Genomic DNA, 15,436 nt, shown 5'->3' with positions numbered 1-15,436 from the left:
ACTCCCCCCCCATGCTAGGCCTCACAACGGCTGCCCTGTGCGTGGAAATGAGGGGGGAGAGAGACACACACACAAACACACACACACACACACCCTGGCATCTTTCATTACATACACACAACACACGCATGTTCACACACACACATGCCTATTTTACACACACACATACACACACACCGCACACACACTCGCGCCTTCATTACACACACACACACACACCCCGGCATCCTTCACTGCACACACAGACTCTCATTAAAAGGTGCAGCAGGTATTCCAGCTATGTGCCCTTTGACCTCTGTCTGGGAGCGAGCCCAGGAAGAGCGCTGTCACTTTTTGTGCCCGGTTTCACATCAAGGTCACCTGGGCATTCCTCATCCTATGATGGACATTTCACCATCATCATCATCATCATCATCAATATTAATCTAAAGGTCACCATCTCATCTCTATTGGAAAGCATTTACAGAAAAGAAAGCCGTTCTCTCTGAGCATTGTAAAAAGGTAGACGGTAAACGGACTGCATTTATATAGTTTTTTCCAGCAACTATATAGCTCTTTACAATTCATTCTTCTCATTCACCCCCCACACACACACATACACACACACACTCTCACAGAAACTGTCACACGCACACTCTCACACACCAATGGCGAAAAGTACAGAATCCACTGGACAGTCAAAGTTAGACCTTCCCTTTCCCTCACAGATATTTGTGTTACATTTTAACACCGTTTATTGTAACGAATCAGGGATTTGCTTCTCACTCCAACGATTTCACATTTTTGAATTTGAGGGTTATGTCATTTGGGGTGTGAGTGCACACCCCAAATGAAATCTGCTAGCATTCACACTCATGTGGAACTTCAGAGTGATCAGAGCATTTTCGTGCAGTGATTCAGAGCACAACGCCCTGGGAACACTCCGAGCACTGCACTGAACTCTCTGGCTGAAGAGACGGTTTATCCAAGCGTCCAATCTAAAAAATGGCGGGAGAGGCTATTTCTGTTTGTAAATTAAGCACTCTATGATGTTTGAATCCAGAGTGGATGTTTTCAAGAGTGAAGAGTGTATAACTCACTGAGCACTTTCTTAGGTATATATTAGACTTATTTTTTTGACTTATTGGTCTTCTTGCCACTGTGCCTATCCATTAAGAGGTTTGACACATAGAGTGTTCAGAGATGCTCTCCTGCATACCGCTGTTGTAATACGTGGTTATTTGCGTTACTGTCACCTTCCTGTCAGCTCCTACATTTGGTCTGAAAAACAGCTGAAGCTCTTGACTACGTCTGCATTTGGTTGCCTTAAACATGACTCGGAGTGAAGGACAGATGCGGAATGGCTCCTGGCCTGCATTGGCTGAGACTCTGGTATCCTGTGATATGGAACATGCTGAGTGTGGTTATGCAAGGGCTGGATCTGCCCCATGTGTGGCTTTACCTGGAGAGAATGTGGAGTCTGTCCGTGCTCTAGAGCTCCTGCCTCGGCCTGCGTCACAGCACCTGAGAGAGCGAGAGAGGGAGGGAGAGAGAGAGGGAAAGAGAGAAGGAGAAAGAAAAGGAGATAGAGGGTGAGGAAGAGAGAGGGAGACAGAGAAGGAAAGAGAAGGAGAGAGAGGGTGAGAGAGGGAGAGAGAGAGAGGGGAAAGATAGAAGGAGAGAGAGGGTGAGAGGAAGAGAGAGGGAGAGAGGGAGAAAGAAGAGAGTTTGTTGATTACACATAAAAGCTCTTCAACATTTTTTACAGGGAATCATTTTAATAGCCTCAACCACATTTTTCTTTTTAAAGGAAAACTGAATAAAAACCCTCGAAATGATATCGCCTAAATCACATTAGAGAGAGAGAGAGAGAGAGAGAGAGAGAACAACAGTGCAGTCCCCTTGCCTGGAGTGACATCACCAGCCGTTCGCTGAAACAGCCAATGGGCTCAGGGACCTCGCCGGCTCAACACCGGGTGTGCGTTGGTCCTGGAGCGGCAGCTACAGCCAAAGTCCGCACCTTCACCCAAATTAGCCGCCGGGCCTCGAGTTCCCATTACCGCCCAGCTGCGTTTCACAGCGAAGAGAAAAAAACCTGGCTTCAGCCGTATCACAGAGCCTGTGTTGTGTTTCTAGGCGTTAAAACGCTTTTCCCCCCCCCTTTAAATCTGGTGTGGGTGCGTTGAGATGCTGCCACTGGGGCGAAGGCTAGCGGCAGGCGTGAATGCTGCTTTTACTGGAACACGGCTATTTGGGTTGGCCCGCCTCCAGGGGGGGGCGATCCGGTATAAATCTTTGGCGCGGAGTCGAAAAGCGAGAGTCTGTCGTCGGTGCGAGGCGATTAGATCTATACGGGCGTGATCCGCCTGCCCGGCGCGGCCGGCTCGGTTCTGGCAGGATGTTGGACCCCCTCCTCCGCCGGACCCGGCCAAAGCCGCGTCTGAGACGAGACGCAGAGCGCACGGCGGTAATTACGCCCGCGGCGGGAACAGGGCCCAGAGCCGCGCGGCCCTTTGATGCGTTCTGATCCACAGCTCGCGAATAACAAACAGAGACCGCGTCGACTCGACGAACGAGGTGTCGGGTCACCACGTGCGGATATTATGGTCTGTCTCCCTCACGGACAAGCCTTGAAAATGAGGCCATTATATACCACTAGAACCATATAACCATATAAATCCTAATTCTGTGTGCTACATACACAAACCAGCATACTGAAACGCAAGTGACAAAATCCAGTCTACGAGATGTAGTCAGAGGACTCCTAAATACAGCCACTTGCTGTGCCACCTCATATTGCACAGATGACAGGCACGCAGTAAAGGAATAACATTTGCAATGCAGTGTAGCCTCCACAAATGTAGGGGGCTTACGAGACAGGTATGGTGAAGGCAGTGAAGGAGATGGGAACTCAAGATGCTAGGAGCAAAAGAACCTAGGACAATTGAATATGTCCATGCTTAAAACAATTGAACATTAAACATATGAAATGGTGTTTATATGTAATGTTAAAACCAACAGCGTTATACATACAGTATATGAATATGCGTAAGCTTATTCATATACTGTACTATAATACTTTTCTGAGTGGTCAAAAAGCATTAGTTTTACCCGTTAAGACACGGCAGTTGCATTGTGGGAAAGCGATTGGTGAGTTACTGAGCCAGTCTGCTTCTCTGGATCCTCTGAGGTCAGGTGTGCATACCTGCACAACTAACTATACTTTCGTCTGTTTGCATCTCTCCTTTCCCCTTCTCTTCCATCTCTCTTCCTATATCACTCTATGCTTTCTTTCCCTTTGTTCACTCCTCCTTTTCACACTGTTCTCTCCCTCTTTCTCAGTACCTGTTAAGAGTTTTCTGTACTCTTGAGTTTTCCCACTCGTTCCGTAGCCCCAGCTTCCTCACACAAGGTAAAATCCAGTCAGCAAATCATTTCCACATGAAGGAGATTTGGAGAAACATTCAAATTTTCACATCTGCAACTGATTTGAGTTCCTGGGCACCCAGCCCTCTCCCCCAAAACCTCTCCCCTTCCACGGCTTAAGAGTCCTCAGAAAACGAGAGAGGGAGAAAGAGAGAGGAAAAAGAGTGAACGAAAGAGCAAAAGAGAAACAGAGCGAGATTCACTCCTTCACTGGATCCTCCTTGCTCTTCTCTTGACCCCGCGGGTATAAACAACTGGGCCCATTCCGTCTGAAATCCCTTCACTGGCTCGCAACCGTACAGGCTGTCCGCTAGCATTAACTGCCGTAACTATGGCGAGGGCCGAGGTTGGCCGTCCAATCAGAACGCCGCAGCGGGAACATGCTTTACATTCACCGAAGTCCTAAAGGGAAAAAACGGGAATTCCAGAATTCCAGACACGGAATTAACCGCCGTATATCACAGCAACCATCACAAGCCTTCCGCAGCTGCAGGCCAATGGCTAAAGGCTAGAAAAGAATCTCACGTTTATAAAGAATGCAGTTACAGGAGAGAAAATGGACAGATATACTGATGAGTTTTGATAGGAACTGAATGAGCGGACACGCCGCTGCCTCATAAACGGACCAGACTCCGCCGGAGGCAGCTGAGGTCTGAGTCGAGCTCGCGGGGCGACGTCCATCTCTCGCCAAAAGCAACACGACGGGGCGCTCGATTCTAAAACCATCTGCCGGGCCCCACATTCGCTGACAGGATACCTGCTACGAATCCAATTTATTTCCTGAGAAGCGCTTAGTTATTACTTGGCATAGCGGTGAACTCATTGGATTTGGAAAAGCATTATTCACGGGATAATGCTGCTCAGAGCCGCCGTTAATGGGGCTGAAATCGCCCCCGGAGACTGATCGGACCTACACCTAAGCTAATATCCCTCGCGTTCTCAAAGTAGCTGCAACACGGGGCTCTGACAACCCAAAAAAGGTTCCTTTAATGAACAGGGGAGCCCTAAAACGGTGTGCTCTCATTATTGGGATGAAAACGGAGACTCCTGCATTCCCAGACACTGGTTCACATTCCCAGACTGGTCTAGTGAATCACATCCTATATTAACTCTGCAGCTCCTGGGTGGCTGAAGAACGAATCCTGCTGAAAAGCAGCGCTTCTTTGGGCATGAGCTCACCACTCTTAATGCATTACAGGTATTAGATAATGCTAAACTTGTGTCCGCTAGGATGGTCTTATTGCTATTTATTTTGGTAATGTAAGCTGTTCATTGTTGTTCCTACATAAGTGTACATCATTATTTTGCATTACTATTTGTATAAAAACGGTTTTATAGATATATCCCACAGTCAGATTAATCTACAAGTCCTTATCTTTGTTGTATTCTCAGCACTTTATTGTAGGTCTGCCAAATGCCTATAATGCAATGTAATGTATTGTAATGTTTTGTAATGTAACAATAAGCATTCTGGGGGATAAGGTACATCATACAGTGTGTCTACTTGAAAACGTTATCCAAATAAGCAGGGTATGGAATTAACTTTGGCTACCAGCCAAATGCTGGTAAAATTCTCATTGTGGCTCATACGGTTTTCTACTCAACCCGGTTGTGTTATATTGTAAACGGTAATGTGGCTGACACAATGTCTGAATGGCTGGTGAAAAGCTTAGTTTCATACCCTGCATGTAAGGCCATAGATCATTCACCTAAACACCTGTGAGGCAGAAAGAGAGGTAGGCAGATGCAGGTAGATGGTTAGATGGATGGATATAAATAGATCATTTAAAAAATGGCCTTCATCGAGCAGTCGCCCTTTTAAATTTTCTGTCAAAAAAAACCATCCACAGTACACAAAACGCCATAAGCAATTGTCACTCATTCCAACATTTCATTTTAATAACTTCCAGACATGAACGGGCATTTTGCTCAGCATAAAAGGCTGCCAGATCAAGTGTGGTTTCATGTTAATATTTAATTATATGTGAGAAACTCCAAGCATAGCTACATTTTCAATGAGCCAAAACCCCATTGCTATAAACACACAGGATATGCTCAAGCAGCAATTACACAGGCAGGGAATGAAAAAAACGTGATGGAACAGATTCCTGAAATAATCCGCCCCATCCACGCAGTCTTCCCTCCGATCATGACATAAAGCTGACATAAGGAGTAAGGTTACCGACAGAGAATGGATTGCACTCAGCGAACAAGGACAATCAGATATTTTTAAGGTACATATCATGTAACACGCCGTTTACACAATATTCCAGGCAATTCCTGAGCATCTATCAGTGAGTCAATGAGTTATTAATGGTTTTTTTAATCGTATATCATGCAAATACATTATTTTGTTGGATGCTTTTCCCAGGTTTTTCCCTCACGTACCTCAGTCCCGTTCTGTGTGTTCAGCCTTCCTAAAGACAGATGTGCACCTGCACAATCTTTCCAGCAAATTCTTCACCATAACAAATGTTCTAAACGACTCAAAATTTGTGCCTTAATTGTAAAGCCGCCCAGCTTAACGGCAAAAACACATCACTCAGCCATATCTACTTTTCATCATGTCTCTATAGCTAAAATATCCCATTACTTTGTTCTTGTAATAAATGCAAACATATTTTTGTATGATTTCCTGGCATTCCCCTACACTGTAGGTTATTAATCATTTTATTCACAAAATGGCAACGTGACAGCGTCCCAATTTGATGCATTTCTGTTGCAGCCTGTTTAATGAGCATGTCAGTGTGGACGATAAGTATTTTCAATATTTATTTTTAGTGCTTCAGTTTCATCAGCTTAGGGTATTAAATTCAGAATCTAAATGACAGATCTCTCGATTACATATACATCTTTTAGACATGGGAACAACTGGATGCTGCCAGATGTTTGGGTGAGGCACAGATCAGCCCTCACACAATTTTCATACACAAATCCCCTATCAGAACGCATCAAAATGGACGCCGTTTCAAAAAGGGGGGAAAAAAGATTTGGATGCTTGTACAGCACATCAAAGGGTCACTGCTCACTGGCCTTTCTCCATCTGACCAAATATGGTCAGAAAAAACAAACTCCAGAGTTTACAAGACGCGCAGAGTCACGGTTTCTCAAGACTTCCGCACACTGCTGAGGGAAAGGGTCTGTGCAGTTCTGCAGAGCGGGCGTCCCACGGGTGTCAGAACAGCATACGCCTCGCCCCTTGTCCCAATCCGACTGCAGACCCACCCCCTCCATATCTGTTCTTTTTGGCTTTCCTTTCGGAATACCGTGATGGGTATATCCCCCGTAAAGATAGGTTATCTGTATTGCGGTATTTACTTTCGGTTTCGTTTACTTATCGTTGGTTTGTTCAGTTAACATCACACTTATAGATGACAAACAGGCTGTTTTGAGATATCACACTGTATTCCTGAGAATAACAGCGATGGTCAGCACTTCTGTAAGTCACTCTGGATAAGAATGGCTGCTCAGTGATTGGAATGTAATTCAATGCTGTGGTCGATGTGACTGAGAACGGCTCCCATGAAGAGGACCGCACAATGCATGGTGTGATGTGCAGATGTTCTGCCCAAACACTACCACATCACTGCTTTTCCTGCTGCTATCAGAGCAGATGATCCAAGCACTTTATCCTGATGCACTGTTGTTCTTATTAAACTATCTAAATGCAGTTTTAAATGAAGTTATCTTTGAAAGTTGCTCTTAATGAGAGCATCTACTCATTAAAAATATAATAATAATAATAATAATTGTGTAATGTGCACAAACATGATTCTCCATGTCAGTATCATCTTTCGGATAAGACGTTAAACCGAGAGACTCATTGCGGTGATTAAAGATCCCATCTCACTCTTCTCAAAGAGTAGGGGGTTCCCCGGTGTCCTGGCTAAATTCGCGATTTGGCTCTTTCAACCTGCCAACTAATCATCCCCTGAGTCAATTGGCAAAAACATTGTTCTCTCCCTCTCCACGTCAGCTTGTGTGTGGTCAGATGTTCCTCACACAGGTGGGTGGTACACGTGGTTGAGGCAAGTTTCCCCCTCATCACTGCAAAATGATTTGAGTGTCTAGAAAAGGGCGATATGAATGCAATGATCGATCCTGATCGAGCTCCTGTGGACGGGCCCCATGTGCATATAACTGCTTTTTGAGACACTTCCGTTCCATCGCGAGCCCATATTTTCACTTCAATAAACACAAAGGCGCAGTAGGCCTGGATTCAATCTATATCCATCCTAAACTGAGAATTACATTCAAAGACCCACCTTTTTTTTTTCTCCTTCACACAGTTTGTGAAGATCGAGGAGGGAAATCGTGTTCCTGCTGGGTGGAAATTTAATCGAAAGTTAAGTGCGTGCGTTGATTAAATCCAGCCACGTACCACTCTCTCGTGAATGTCTGCTGCACACCCAGAAAACCGCGAAACATTCCTCCCGGCGAAACAAAGCCTATCTATGGAGCCACAGATCTACGCTACAGCAAGAAAACCGCATGTTTATCTGCCCTTAGTACAATTTAGCCTCTGATTACAGGTTCCCGTCAAGAGCAAATTAAAATATCTAACCACTGGGAAAATAATGGGCCATTCTAGCAGGGCCCACGGAATGCCGAATGTTTCGCTGCTTCTATCCGCTCAAGAATAGCAGTTTCACCTCAGTGTCCTCTTATCGTATTTATAGTTACAGTACACTGTTCCAGATGTCAACCCATGTCAGGAAGTACTGTAGGCTCCTGTACTGGTGAGAGCGACTGAGGATTTTTTTTCGAGTTGCTGTGGAGACTTACGCAAAAGACTGACTGAGTGTTAACGCCCTGCTCCAGTGTGTGGATGGGCCCCATGGTCTGGTGTCTGTTAAGGCCCTGTTCCAGTGTGTGGATGGGCCCCATGGTCTAGTGTCTGTTAAGGCCCTGTTCCAGTGTGTGGACGGGCCCCATGGTCTGGTATCTGTTAAGGCTCTGCTCCAGTGTGTGGACGGGCCCCATGGTCTGGTGTCTGTTAAGGCTCTGTTCCAGTGTGTGGATGGGCCCCACAGTCTAGAATATGTGAAGGCACTGCTCCAGTGTGTGGATGGGCCCCATGGTCTGGTATCTGTTAAGGCCCTGTTCCAGTGTGTGGACGGGCCCCATGGTCTGGTGTCTGTTAAGGCCCTGTTCCAGTGTGTGGACGGGCCCCATGGACTGGTATCTGTTAAGGCTCTGCTCCAGTGTGTGGATGGGCCCCATGGTCTGGTGTCTGTTAAGGCCCTGTTCCAGTGTGTGGATGGGCCCCACAGTCTAGAATATGTGAAGGCACTGCTCCAGTGTGTGGATGGGCCCCATGGTCTGGTATCTGTTAACGTTCTGTAGCAGTATGTGGATGGGCCCCATGGTCTGGTATAGGTGAACACTCCGCTCCAGTGTGTGGATGGGCCCCACAGCCTGGTTTTAAATCTGGACTGTGAGTCCCGACCTTGGTCAAATGCCCCACTGGTTGACACATAATCAGCTCTAGCCTCACCCAGTGTGGGGTTGAGTTTGCGGGGGGATGAGTGTTTTGACTTTTCTCTTCAGTGACTCTTGCCGGCCAAGTGGCCACCCACGGTGAGCCTGCTCTTGGAACTTCTCTCTCTGCTCTGACTCAGCTCTGTGCATGTTCAGCTTCTTTCTGAGGAGAGCTCATGCATGTCCGCTCTCTCCTGGCCAGAATGGTGGAGGCTGCAGCAATGAGCGTGGCAAGGGAATACCACATTATGGAAAAAGTAGGACAAAACATTTGTTGAATTCCGCCAAACAAACCTGTACTTTTCCTTGTCACTCAGAAGCCGGGCGGGATAGTGAATGTCAGGATCACATCCTTACAGTCACCCTTAAGTCACCACAGACTCTTTCCCTACACACAGGCAGCCTGTAGCGGCCTGTAGTGTAGTGGTTGAGGTACATGACTGGGACCCGCAAGGTCACTGGTTCGATTCCCGGTGTAGCCACAATAAGATCCGCACAGCCGTTGGGCCCTTAACCCTGGATTGCTCCAGGGGAGGATTGTCTGCTGCGTAGTCTAGAATTGTTTTTTCTTCAAATTTCCTAAATGTACCCTGAAAGTACAGTAATGTTCTCTTTGGAGATACATGAGTACGTTTTTCAAGCAAGAGAAGGTACAAAATAATTATCTACTGCTAGCTAGGGGCATCAATTTTATGTACCTAAAGGGTGCCACCCAAGCAACAAGCATTTGGGCAGCCTATAGCCGAGTGGTTAAGGTACTTGACAGGGACCTGAAAGGTTGCAGGTAAGTTGGTGATCCAAGCCCCAGCGTAGCCACAATAAGATAAGTGCAGCCTTGAGCAAAGCCCTTTGCCTCACATTGCTCCAGATGGATTGGCCCCTGCTTAGTCTAATCAATTGTAAATCGCTTTTTGATGTACAATTAATTAGACTATGTTCTGCGGCGGACATTTTGTCACAGGAACTGTTGTATGTTCCTCTTCAGGCTCTGCCTCGATTCTGAATGCGGCAGTTCAGCATTGAGAGCGCTCTTATTGTTCAATAAAATTAAAATCTTGGCACTAACAGACGCTTTCAGCAAGACAAAGAAAAATGTGTCATGGAAGACTGGTTTTAAAGAAAAATAAATTTGTTTGGCGGACGGACTCGTAACCCTTCCGCAAAAATGAGCTCGTAATCAATCGTAATTGACCATTTCTTTTAAACTTCAGAGAAATTTGGTTCAAGTGTTTTTACACAAGTGTTTGTCATGCACCATGGAGCATTGTATTTCTGACATTTTATATGCCACAGCATACACTAAAAAAAAACAATAATCTTTGATCCATACATTTTATGGAATACATTTTCTGGGACATAAAATGTTTAAAGTCTTGTACATGTATGTGTTGGCGACGCTGATGGACACAAAGCAATGTTCGCTGCTGACAGTCTCGCAGACCAAAAATAAAAAAATAGAAAAACCACTGATGAGATACATGTCCCTGTTCTGCATTAGACAGAAACCATTTCCTGCCCGGCCTTTTATGGAATTGCTCGAGCTGTGCTTAGCAACACAATACCCCAATCCGGCAACAGTAAAAAACGTTCAAGGCTACAAGTCTACAAACATGCACGCACATGCATATATGCATAAATATAGAGAGAGAAAAGTCAGGGAGGGGGGGAGGGTGAGTGACTGAGTGTCTCCTCAGGGCACATTTTAAATTATATTTTAAAAGATTAATCCAGGGCAGACTTACTGAAGAAGTGATTATGCGATTATATGTCTGCTGCTTTCATGTACAACAGATGTGCAAAGTAAACAGGCACCAGATATACTGCTAAATAAGCAGTCTAATGACACTAAGCTTGCTTTGAGTAATTAGAATAATACTACTGCATCCAAATATTTTCACATTGGGAAAGGAATGTCGGAATCAATTGGTGAGGTAAGAACAGTTGAACAGTTTCTACCTTGTTGCGGCTAAATGTACAGTATGCGGCAAACAATGACTAAATTAAGCTCAATTTCTCAAATCAATGAAAACAACCAGAATTATCATCACCATCATCTTCATCGTCAGCTTTATTGATGTTGAGTGTTGTCATCATTACACATTAGTGCAGCACCACAAGCTGGGAAATGCATTGTTATGATTTCTACTACCTCTGCTTGCCTGAGTGACATCCAGAGCTGGATGGACGACCACCATCGAAAGCTCAACCCAGGTAAGACTGTAATGATCTTCATTCCTGCTCCTTCTCGATTACTCCATTTCCCTGGGGGACATCCCGAAGACCCCGACGCCCTTGTGCAAGGAACCTCGGAGTGGCGACTGTTCCCTCTCTGATAACATGTGACTCGATCATGCAGACTCTTCCTATACAACATCCGGAGAATCCGCCCCTTTCTCACCCCCTATTCGACCCAGCTCCTGGTCCAAGCGATGGCTTTGTGGACTACTGCAGCTCTCTCTTGGCTGGCCTTCCAGCACCTGCCATCAGACCCCGCCAACTCATCCAGAATGCAGCAGCTCGCCTGGTCTTCAACCGTGTCACCCCCCTGCTCACTGGCTGCCTGTCATGGCTCGCATCAGACCCTACACACCTGCCAGACCTCTTCGTTCAAGCGCGGACTGTAGACACACCTCTTCAAGCTGCACCTCTCCCCACCCCTCCCTACCTCCCTGTAATCTCTAATTGATTGGTAGGTGTTGTTTTTCAGTTCTCAACAGTGTGTCACTACTTGTAATAACTTATGTTCGCTCGGATGATATTTGATCAAGTCCTTATCTTTGCACTTGAAATTGTACTTCCCTCTGGGGTCTTTCAGCGCACTTGTCCCGGGTTATAGGTATGCACTTTGGATGAGAGCATCTGCCAAATGGCAATAATGTAATGTAATTTAAAGGAGAATCATCTGGCCATCAGTCTGACCCCTTGAGGTCTTTCGCAGGGCATAAATCATCGTCACTTTGGCCGTTAACAAACGCACAAGCTGTAAATCAGCCCCAGGAATGTGTTTTAAGGCGTGTTAAAGGATTTTCTGGGGGTATTAAGTGACGAAAGAGTGCTGCCTATAAGAGTCAGCATTCCTCAGCAGAGATAAGGCAGCGTCCACAGGGTGCATGCTGGGACGCCCCTGAAAGGTCACGACCCTGCACGCGGGGTCGACAGGCCAGGGTCCGCATCGGTAGTCCGTAGCGCGTGGCTCCGAAGGTACACGGAATGTCGGAATGTCCCGTGAAAAATTACTGGGAATTTCTTGGCTTGGACGATAGCCGATGAGTTCGTCTTCAGCCCCCCCCCCCACCCCCGCCCACCCCACATTCCCACCCTCTACTCCCCCCAGTAACAGTGTCCTGTGAACGAGAGCCCCCCCCCCTTGCTGTGCGGTGGGACTCCGAAAAAATGTCTTCACAAACATGGGAGAGCATCTGTGTCGACATAGGGGGGGGGTGAAGTGGGTGGGGGGGGTGGGGGGGGTTTGGACAGCAGCCATGAAGAAGTTTTGGGAATTGAAATTAGCGGCCTGTCACGGCCTGTCTCCTCTAATAACCACATTCTCATTATCATCATCAGCGTATCTACTGGCATAACTGAGCTCTCATTAATGAAGTGCCATACTTTCATACTTTCTTCTTCTTCTTCTTCTTCACTTTGTGCATAGTGCATATAAGACCTCCGTAGACTACTCAGGACTGCTGAGATTGCAGGCTACTGAAGGCTTTTTTTTCCTCCTGCAGACCCTGCATTCCAGCACACAGCTCTCAGGCTGAGTTATGTCCCCTTCCTGTACCCAGCGCTCTGTGAGAGCTTATATTCATGCAAACACACACACACCTGCACACACACACACACACACACACACACACACACAAACACACAAAGTCCTGTCCTTCTCCTGTTCTGAGATCTCATATTCATGCACATGCACATACACACACACACACACAGACAAACACACACTCACAACCCTGTCCTTCTCCAGCTCTGAGCGCTCATATTAACACACACAAACACACCCACACACATGCAGACACACAAACACCTCTGGACACACATACACACAAAGTCCTGTCCTTTTCCTGCTCTGAGATCTCATATTTATGCACACACACACACACACACACACTGTGCTGAGATCTCATTTTTCTGTATATTTCAGCTCCCTGGTATTATTAGCCTGGCAGTGGGACAGTCTCTGAGAGCAGAACCCAGAGCTTCAAGGCTGCTGAATTCAGTTACAGTGATAAATCTACATGCACACAGATGTAGAGGCTTTGACTCTCTGCATAGTCTCTCTCTCACACACACAAACACATACACACATGCACACACACACCCAAATGTCTGTCAAATAAAAGGTGGCACAGCCTGAGTAAATCAGACACGCCCCTTACCCTCATAACGCCCCGCCCCCAGCAGACACTATTGACAAATGGCCATTGTCTCCATTGTTTCACAGGGATGTTCATTAAACAGGCCCATAATGCACCACTCATGGAGCCTGTCCTCTCGAAAAGGGAGGGAAACAGAGGCAGCCTTGTCCAGCACAACTGACGGGTGTCCAAATTAATGCCATGGGAAGACTCATTAGCCTGGACAGGAGGGTGATTTAATAATAATAATAATAATGATAATAATTCCTCAAGTTTTTCTCATACTCAACAGAGCGCTTTACAGTGGTGAGGGGGAAACTCGCCTCAACCACCACCACCGATGTGCAACGCCAACCTGGGTAATGCAAAGGCCGCCATTTTGCACCAGAATGCTCACCACACATCAGCTGAGGCGCAGAGGGAGAGAACAATTATTTAACCAATTAAATCAGGAGGTTTGCACTTGGCCTTTACACCCGCAAAGACAAAAGGCAGGGATGCACAGCACGCACAAACTACCGGGCCATCGGGATTTGCTAGGCCAACACACACACAAGCCTAAAAGTGTGCAGCAGCTATCTTATTGCAGTATGAGTTACTGAATCCCCTCTGCGCCAACAAATCTCTACCTGCGTGAGCTTATTAAAAAATAAATTCACAAAAAGAAGGCAATTTTCCGAAGCGGTGTTCCTGACAGCGCGGTTATTCTGCCGGCTCTGTCACCGCGCGGCGAAGGCGAATTGATGAATAACCAAACGACGGCGCTAACTGAAACATAACGAGCTCAAGCTGCCAGCGTCAGACGGGGCCCCTTGAGTGCGCTCCCGAGGACCTCGGCGTCACTATCGATCACAATAATCCCACCGCGCCTCTCAGACGCGGCATCGGTCACGGCCGTCCGTATCGCCGACGACTCGCTGGCCTAATTGGGTGACCCTGCCGCCGCGCGTCGATGTGCATAGCAGGAAAAGCGAGCGGCTTCATTCCAGCGTTATGAACGCAGGCCTCGCAGTTGCCGTAATGTTTCTGATCAGGCGACGCCGGCGCTAAAAACAGGCACTCAGAATTATTTATTACCTGCCTAACAACGGGTAAAGGGAGAACCCGTATAAAAGAATAGCCTGTCGGCCTGTAATATAGGCTTTTGTTTCCAAAGGGAGTTTTATGTGCATTTCAGTAACACACGGATGATGAAGTGCAAGCAATTTCTCTCTTCTAACGCGCTAATGTTGGACATATAGTGCTATGCTGTATATGGCCACGTCGGGTGAAAGGTTGCCTCTCCGGGTAGGCGAAAAGAAGGCGTGTACGGATGTAGCCTTGCAGCTTGTCGTATTTCTCTTGCCTAACATGACGGGTATGCTTTCATTAAATTGTAAACACCTGTTTTTAGATGATGTGCATATTGTGGTTCCTGGGGAAAAAGCACATTATATCTTTCATCTGTCGGGATGCAACAGACAACGCCAGCTTCAAATTTCCACCAGAAGGGCAGTATAAAATGTATAACCAAACCAGTCATATTTAAATATACTCTGCTAACATTTACCACCATGACATCACATTTCATTACATTGCATAACTGATGTATATTCTAGGGTGCCATACAACATGAACACGAGGACTCTGGAATTTCTGTAGTAGGCATACCATACACCCTCAGAAAAAAGTCTTCCTTGTCTTCCCTCCATAGAGGAACCCTTTTTAGGTCTTTATGGAACCCACTATCATAGGACTGCAGTGTGAAAGCTCCCAGACAAAGAACCATTTTGGCCAACAAAGAACCCTTGAGCTAGATAAGAGTTCTTCTATGGGATCACAGGGTTCCTTTAGGACCCATTTTTCTGTGAATGTAGCAGTGAAAGCATTGGCCTAGGAGAGAGCCAGCAAAACAAAAAAGACAAGTACAACAGACCCAGCCTACACAAGACCGTACTGCATCCAGGTGTGCTGTGAATACAACCTTTGTAAAGCATTAAACAGTGATGTCTTTGGGGAAGCTAAGGTGAAAAGCACTAACTGAAAAGAGGATCCGAGCCCTTGGTATGTTCCATCACCATAAAATTAAGCTAATTAAGCCTGTCCTACGAGAGAGAGCTCTCAAAACACAAACACAGACACACACACGTACGCACAAACCACAAGTTCCCCAAGTTCCCACCATCTTCACTTTCATAAGACCTCAT

General features: G+C 46.4%; 1 protein-coding gene across 1 annotated transcript in view; it reads right to left on the bottom strand.

Moving 5' to 3' along the window:
• LOC133135860 (non-muscle caldesmon-like) overlaps nt 1-15,436 on the bottom strand; it is a 62,271-nt gene that overhangs the window by 39,134 nt on the left and 7,701 nt on the right. Inside the window, exon 2 of the mRNA XM_061253176.1 lies at nt 1,442-1,503. The gene's annotated coding sequence lies outside the window, so the exon portion shown is untranslated. The remainder of the gene's footprint in view (nt 1-1,441; nt 1,504-15,436) is intronic.

The sequence above is a fragment of the Conger conger genome, chromosome 8, assembly GCF_963514075.1.
Source record: "Conger conger chromosome 8, fConCon1.1, whole genome shotgun sequence".
Taxonomy (NCBI): Eukaryota; Metazoa; Chordata; class Actinopteri; order Anguilliformes; family Congridae; genus Conger; species Conger conger.
This window is presented reverse-complemented; position numbering and strand designations above follow the sequence as displayed.